Genomic DNA, 9,494 nt, shown 5'->3' on the forward strand with positions numbered 1-9,494 from the left:
AATAGGCAGCAATTAATCTTACCTGAGAGACCCCGTTTTACTATCCCATGTGATATTTGATGAACTTTTCAGTAGAATAATTCCCACTTTTGCTTCAAAAAACTTAGAGATACATATATTCCAGATTGATTTTGCCATTGATTCAATTCCAGGTATGATCAAAAACACAGTAGTAGCCATCTGTGGATAACTTTTTCCTGAATTGCTCATGAGAGACTCAGATTTTGTTAATGACAATGGCAAACGTCAAGCTAGAATTTTGAAGTGATTTGAGTCATGTAGTTTAAAGAATGAAATGAAGTCTAGCTGGCAATGTTGTAAGTGGCACTGACTGACGACCGCGGCATTTCATTGCCTGCCCACACACACACACACACACACACACACACACACACACTGACACTCATACATGCACTGCACAAACATAGCCGTTCAAAAAAGTGTGAAAATTTTACTGTGATTTTTGTCAGAGAAGCCTAGATTGTTTACACAAGTTCAATTATTATCGCAGTTCTAATATATTTCAATGTTGATTTCTCTGTACAAACTGTGATCTGATTTTGTGAATTTGATTTTTTTCCCTCACCCTCAGATTCCATGCAGGCACACTTTTTAACATTTGTTTAGATTGTACTCAACATTTCAAGTTATTTTCAATCTGAAAGTACTACCGTTATCATATGCAGATTACACTAAATTTTACCCCCGAAAAAATGTAAATATCGTAACTCATATGGTGGGTTGATTGTTCAGATTTGTTTTGAGAAAGATTTATATATATAGTGACTAGGAAATTTATACAGGCATGTAACTTTACAGCGTGGAAAACACGTAAGAATTGTAGTGTGTCAACACTGCTACATGTGGGACTTGGAAGCCAAGCGAGTATAGATCCACAAATTAGGTGAAAAAATGGGAAACGTTATCTGTTGAGATGGTTTATTTTTGTTCCAGTGGCAAGCCGTATGATGTTCAAAAAATTGGTTTCTTTTTTAAGTTGTGGAGATATTGCAATGTATGACTACAAGAGTACAAGTGATGTTTCTTACGCGTGCAGAACACTGATGTCATAATGTATCAACGGTTATGAATGCTGTAGCCTAGATTCTACTCGTCCGCTTGCCTCCGTACCTCCGACCCACTCTACGGAGGCGAGCGGACGAATAGAATCTAGGTTAGATATGCTGATGAAGTGGTAACTTCAATGATGAAACAATGTCTTTTGTAAATTGATAATAGGGGTACTATGTTAGCTGTTGGTTTTGTAATACTTTTCAAGTAATTTTTGTTGATTGTGTGTATCAACATTTTTTTGATATGAAAACACAGTGTATCGTATTGCTGCAGCGATGGTCCATAGAATGAAAGATTTAAGTCGTGCTTGGGCATTCAAGGTGGTTGCATAGGACTGAGTCTTTCTGTCTGTGTTATGGCCCTCTGTTGATTTAGCCAGGGTGATGCGTATTAGAAATTTGTGTAACCCCTGCACCACAATGGTTTGGTCCAACCCCAATCTCAAGAACTTCTCCCCAATCCACTGGCTGAATCAACTCTAGGTAGATGACACTGTTGACAGAAGACAACCTTCAATCTTGTAGTCTATGATATGTAGTGTATAGATCTCATATTTGGACAGTTGGATGCAAAACCCGTTTATTTGTAATTCTTAAACATGCAACACTGCAATTTAGTGGAAGTTTTGTAGGGTTTATAAGATGGGAGGTGCTGTATGTGAAAAAAAATCTCTTAAAATATTATCAGTGGTTTAAAATTACAATCCCTGTAGGAACAAGAAAGGACAAATATTTCTGTTGCAATTTTGTTGTGAAACAAAACATGGCTTCAAACCAAACTTGTACCTTGAAAAACGACTGCTGTAGGCTTTGTGGTTTATGCTTACAAAACACATTGCTTTCCATGTACTGTTAGCCTAGATTGTAAATTTCTGTACAGTGGATTTGCCCAGTGTATATAGAATAGTATGTCCGCGTTGAGAGGCAAACTTTGGTGTTTTAATATGAACTGTTGTAGTCATAGCTTACTCCTAAGCGTTCGTGGCACAGAAGAATGTTTATGATTTCAACTTCAAGATGAAAAGAAAAAAACAGGCCACTCATTTAACCTGACACAAACATGACATTTTGTGACAGTCAGTGTCAGTTTAGGAATTTAGGTCCAACCTCAGTATTCTGACGATGTGGCTCGACCATTTGCTGAGAAATGTTCACAATTTTTTCCGGTTTCTCCTGATAGGGGAATCCATCTTTCTCACCCACTCATTGCATTTGGAACATTTTCTCACAAGGTCCAGTGTCTCTACTCTGCAGATCACATATTTTTGTCAGCACCAAGACGGACGGATCCAGATGTCCCGCGACGTACAGATTTACATTTGATATGAGATTTTAATGGGACAATAATTTGGTCATTTCTTGTATATTGGAATTTTATTGTATAGCTCCTGTGCCTAATCAATAAACATTTTCCTTAAAAAAACATTGTATTGGTCATGTTTGTAGATATGCACCTTGTCACCATATAACCCTATCCAGCTTTGGGTCCACAGCTGTGGTGATGGTTATTTGATGGCAGTGTGAAAAGTCATTGAAGCCAAAATCATCGTGTTAAGGTATTCATGCTTTGAAAGTGAGAGACTTAAACTTTTGCTCCAACTTTCCTTGAGGAATCTTTCAACCATTCTCTTTCAAAATCAAAAATAAAAATTGGGGGTCAACGTGCAAATTTTGGTACTAGGGAATAACTCCAGATTTACAGATATTTAAAAATCAGAATGGTCGCCATCCCTTTGTTAACACTATGGAGACAAATAAAATGTTTGAATTTAGAAAAACTAAACTTATAAAAAGTTTTCTTACATGAAGAGCTTTAAAATGAACCCCCACAAGTGGTAGATCAGAAGAGAATTGTAAAAGTTTGAGAGTCCAAATTTGTGTCCCCGAGGCCCGTTCTACCTTAAAACGACAGGACACCTGTCAGAAAACCACCAGTACAGCTATGGACCACCAGCTAAACCTTATCATGACTTCAGTTTTGGTTTATGTTAGACACTGGCATGCCAAAGTTATCTCGGATTGGCAATAATTCTGAGTCAACTTTTGCAACCAAACTTTATTTTATTTCATGGAAAAAAAATCCATACTTCTTTGCTGAATTTGACAAAGTAGATAGAGGTTTTTAGACAAGAGTCACCGCAGTTCACTCTCATATCATAGTCTCATAACCCAGTTTGTAATATTGTTCAATGGTTTTTGGACCTACATGCTGTAGTTAGCCCCATTGATTCCCATGGGACGACCATTTGCCATAGGTTATTTAGTACATGCTTAAAGTGTGTTTGTGCCGGCATATGTTGTGCAATGAAACTTCAAGCCACATTTTATGGGAAGACTTCCAGCTTTTTCTGTCAAAATATTTTGCACACTTATTGGAGTTTGTCCAAAACTATCTAGGATGATCACTTGATCTGATGTTGGTATTACCGAAATATTTTTAAAAATAAGCGTGACATGCTGAAGTCAAGTACCAGGGTTGACCACAGAGGTAAACTTCATCTCCATGCGGCTTAGAGAATAGCGCCCTCAGTGTCAGAAGTTGATAAATATGAGCATCCTTGCAGAGCATCAGAAAGTGAAACATCATGTCAGTTTTTGTCAATGCAAGTAAGCATTGATGTTAATATTGTTGTCTAATTATCTATTATAGATTTATTCATCAATTTATTTTCACATTTTCTCAGGTACAATTAATTTTTACTTAATTTGATCATACTGACATATTGGGAACCCTCTGATCGGAGATGTGACGGTTTGTATCTGAAAAACACTCACGAGACGATAACTTTCAAGTTTCATGTTCCACGTTGGTGATTTCTGTTTTCCCCCATAGTTTTGATTGCCAGCTAGCTTCACGCAAATATCCACTAAAGCATGCCTGTACGCATAGAGGATGATTGCCTTTTTGTGCCTCCCACTTGCCATGCTGGTGGTAGCAGAAGTCCTTGGAGTAAGTAAAGCTTGTCACGGTCTTAGTTTTGTTAAAATCGAACCTTTCATTTTCCCCGTAGACTTAAGCACAGATACATATTTTGAATATCAAATAGCTGTAAAGTCAGGCAGTTTGTTTCTCTGGTACAAAACTTTGCACGATGACCCCCTGATTTTTATGATTTGATTCTCTCTTTGTTGAGTGAATTATTGAAAGTTTTGTTTGGGATAACTTTAGCGAAAGTTTTTGTCTTCGAGTTTAGAGGCGTGTACTACCTTACTTCCGGAAATTCCGGAAAAAAAATTTCCAATTTGTTGATGATATACACTGTGTTCGCATCTGTGACCACCACAACTGTCCCACTCATAAACTTTACCGATATATTCGGTTTGTGCATCTTCTGGTGCAGTCATATGACATGCTTTTTCAAGGCGAAGGGGTCAAGTGAATGTCAACTTCATTAATATTTTGATATTGTGTATTTAGTTTTTTTTCTGAGAACCTCTCTTCAACATGCGACTATTATGTATAAATATTTATTACACCTCACTCATTCAGCGTGCACTGCCATTGGTTAAACACGACTCACGTGACATGTAAAAGAACGTGATGATGCCCTCTGCGAACGTGATGATGCCCTCTGCGAACTTGATGATGCCCTCTGCATTTGATATTACATGGATGACGTCAGTTTACTTACTGCGCAACCTTTCTGCGCGTAACAAATTGTCGTTCGCTTGTAGGCCTACTTGCAGTCGGCAACTATGGCTGCGAAACGTCATGCAGAGCTGTCACCGGCACAGTTAGACGATATTTTGATGCAAGTAAACAGCAAACGAACGAAAATAGCAACAAGGAATGCAATTTAGCAACAAATTTGGATACGCCACCGAGGAGATCGGCAAACTTTCAGCGGCAACCTTAGACTTGGCACTGACAACATTTTACGCTGAGGTCCGGACTCATGCAGAAAGGCGAACTGTACTCGAAGAAGTTTGTTCGGTGTAATAAAAATAATAACACATGAGAGCGAGGGCAAGATCACGATTTTTTGCCTGCCCAAGGGATGGTGGTCATGATCGAAATATTGATGATGTCCGAGCTGTAATTTAAATATCAGTCAAATTACCATTGAAAATCGGCCGTAAAATTTTGATGTGCCTTTTGAAATCTAACATCCTGTTTGTATCAAATTTAGCATAAGATTTAAGAGGACACCCTTTGGTAGGGGACACCGAGTCCCGAAATAGTTGGTAACAGGACTTGGTTAACCCAAACACGGATTCGAACTAATTTGGTACAATTGGATCTTCATTTTGTTCAAATTTCTCAAAAGTGTTAGGTGTCCTATAGACGAATGTTGCAATATTATAAATTGCTCTTAAAACCAAGTGTATAACTTATAAAAAGAAAAGCAGATGAGCTTACATTTCCAGGTTAAACCGACATCATTTCACTATCCAATTATCCCAAATTAGTTAAAAAAGTGTTGCCGAGACATTTCAAACTGCAAAGCAGAATTTAACTCTACAGGCGCCAAATGTAAAATAATTATTTTACACATTAGAAGAACATATTCATACGAAAAGGTGTATTTGCATGCATTTATCAATAAAAATAAACTACTATAGCATAAGTATAAATAAATCAATACAGACATAAGTAAATACATATATGAGTGAAAAACATACATAGATGTGAACCAATTCACACAAGACATGAAGACAGACACATACATACATACGTGCATACGTACGTGCATACATACATACATACGTACGTGCATACATACATACATACATACATACATACATACATACATACATACATACATACATACATACATACATACATACATACATACATACATACATACATACATACATACATACATACATACATGCACTCACGCACGCACATACATACGTGCATACGTACGTGCATACGTGCATACGTACGTGCATACATACATACATACATACATACATACATACATACATACATACATGCATGCATGCACTCACGCACGCACGCACGCACATACATACATACATACATACATACATACATACATACATACATACATACACACATACAGGATCGAAAAGTTTACATGAGGGGAACGAAGTACGCATGCGTATATCCAGTCGCACACACACACACTCACACACACACACACACACACACACTGCTACTCGGAAAAGTTTACATGAGGGGGAACGAAATACGCATGCGTATATCTACTCGCACACACACACACTGCTCTGAAAAGTTTACATGAGGGGGAACGAAGTACGCATGCGTATATCCACTCGCACACACACACTTACACACTCACACACACACACACACACAACAAACAACACACACATTGCTACTCTCTCTGAGATACACACACTGACGCGACGATCTGCAGGCCCGGAAGTGCCACACCGGGGAGCTCACTCCTAACTCGGACTCTACGTACCTCGCGGCGTCGAAGGCTAGTGACGATGACAAAGATGTGCGACACTTTTTCTCTTTCTTGCCTTTGTGTCGTGAGTCGGGTTCGTACAGGGCTTTACACAGTGGTAAAGTGGTAGCCGGCCTGAGTAATACTACACTGCTTAGAGGCCCCGTAAGGGTTTCTGACTTAATGGTACCTGCCATGCCGGCGAAGTTCTGCTGGGGTTAACGGCCCAACCCAGGCCAATAAAACACTGGGAGTCGTGTATTACAGCTCTCTGCCATTCGGCTTATATTCTTTAATGGTTAAATACAGCATTCAACAGGAACTACAGCAACAGCTTACTGGAACTAAAGCAACAGCTTTACTGCTAAACTCTCTGCTCTCTAAACTCTCTGCTTACTTTACTCAGGATCGTACGTAGCCACTCAGCAGGAATGAATGTCTGGAATGCCAAGTATGCCCACTGGAACTAGACAGCAACGGAGTACGGAGAACTGGAATTTTCAAACTAATATTAAGAGCCACTGTGTATTTTCTAATAAACTCATTTTCACGCCTACGACATTTTAGTGCCTGATGTACAAGGCAGTGTATTTTTTTACGAATTTTCATTAGTTCTACGCGTGAATTTTTGATCGAAAATTGATGCTTTGTAAAGTTTGGTCAAACATCAAATGTATTCACTTTTCCCCGGACGTTTTTTGATGAAAGTCATATGGTCAACCCGGTCAATGTAGTATCATTCGACTCTTAATGGTACGAAATGTGTCAAACTGTCATCCGACCCCTATCGACCCCTAGCGTTTTCACGTAATGGGGGCTTTCTTTCTGCCTACTTTTAGTGATTTTCTAAAATGTGGACGCCTTATGTAAACATAGCCAGGCCGTCAGGCCTGCAGTTGAGGACCGGGGCAGCAGGTCACCTCGACACCTGTCCGTTTCGACCCAAGTAATTCACACCCTCTTGTCGTTGTTTGTGGTCAAATCAATCCCGGTGCCTTAGTCACTTCGACCTCAGTCAGTTTTCATGTTACATGTACCTGACAACGTTTTACTGAGTACACTTTTTATTAGTCTGTCAGAAATACAAAGTCCAAAGAAAGTACTTTTTCAGTAAAATCAATTTCCCAAACGACGATACTGAAAATCAGCTTATTTCTCTACTAACAAAACAAGAGTTATCTTTTAATGAACAACTTGCTGATTATATTTTTACTTTATATAAACAAAGAAATACCTAGTTATATTTATTATTATTAGCTACTATTATTATACTGTAATACTTTATCTTTATTGAAGAAAATTTTAACTTATTTTTGTATCACACTTTTATTGCCACAAATGTGATGTAATCCTATATTTACAAGCAAGCAATAAAAAAAAATATTATTATTATTATGCAACTTGTTTCTGTGAGAAAAACTGCTGGCTTCGCTACAACAATCCATGGGGTAGCTGTGATATCGCAGCGGTACTTGTGGCGTGTCGAACACGCTCGGGTCATTGGTTTGGGGTCATCGCCACAGTCCTGTGGCGATGACCCCAATGACTTCGATCGCGTTCGCCACGAGTACCGCTGCGATATCACAGCTATCCACGGGGCTGTGAACACTCTGATACTTGTGGGAGGCCTGGGGTACCCCGGCCCCATTGTCATTTACTGACTGGGAACGTGTCTCACTGAAGTACGGATGGATAAAGCATGTCATTTACTGATTTTTGGAAATAAAGCATTCGTCATTATCGCAATTGCTTGCCATATGCGGCAAGATTGGATGAGCGAGGCCGGTCCGCTCGCCTTGGTGTCTTGACGCCAAATGAGCCTATTTCCGGTTTAGGCGTTGGGCTTACAGCAATGCATTATAGGATATCTTACAGGGCGGCGTGGGTGAGTGTGTGTGTGTGCGCGTGCGAGTAGATATACGCATGCGTATTTCGTTCCCCCTCATGTAAACTTTTCAGAGCAGTGTGTGTGTGTGTGTGTGTGTGTGTGTGCGAGTAGATATACGCATGCGTATTTCGTTCCCCCTCATGTAAACTTTTTCGAGTAGCAGTGTGTGTGTGTGCGAGTGGATATACGCATGCGTACTTCGTTCCCCTCATGTAAACTTTTCGATCCTGTATGTGTGTATATGTATGTATGTATGTATATATGTATGTATGTATGTATATGTATGTATGTATGTATGTATGTATGTATGTATGTATGTATGTATGTATATGAGTGTGTGGGTTTGTGTGTATGTGCGTGCGTGCGTGCATGAGTGCATATGGGCTATGTATGTATGTATGTATGTATGTATGTGCGTGCGTGCGTGCATGAGTGCATATGGGCTTGTGTATGTATGTATGTATGTATGTATGTATGTATGTATGTATGTATGTATGTATGTATGTATGTATGTATGTATGTGCGTGCGTGCGTGAGTGCATGTATGTATGTATGTATGAATGTATGTATGTATGTATGTATGTATGTATGTATGTATGTATGTATGTATGTATGCACGTACGTATGTATGTATGTATGTATGCACGTACGTATGCACGTATGTATGTATATGTCTGTCTTCATAGGTCTTGTGTGAATTGGTTCACATATATGTATGTTTTTTCACTCATATATGTATTTACTTATGTCTGTATTGATTTATTTATACTTATGCTATAGTAGTTTTTTATTGATAAATGCATGCAAATACACCCTTTTCGTATGAATATGTTCTTCTAATGTGTAAAATAATTATTTTACATTTGGCGCCTGGTATAACTCTACAGTTTCTGGTAAACTTGGAGGTGGGAGGATGGGGATGGGAAGTCAACAAGTCTACATTTTTGGACAAAATACTTGTGTCAAAATTCCATATTTTCTATAAAATGTTACACCAAAACATACTTTCTCGAGGGTCCATGGGCCAAAGTGTTCATATATTCGGGGTCGAAAGTTGTACTAGAATCAAAAGAGGGTTCAAAAGTCTACATTTTACCAACATTTCCTCTTTCATAGTCCTCATGAGGTGAAACAGGGGGTCAAAGCCTT

The sequence above is a fragment of the Ptychodera flava genome, chromosome 13, assembly GCF_041260155.1.
Source record: "Ptychodera flava strain L36383 chromosome 13, AS_Pfla_20210202, whole genome shotgun sequence".
Lineage (NCBI taxonomy): Eukaryota > Metazoa > Hemichordata > Enteropneusta > Ptychoderidae > Ptychodera > Ptychodera flava.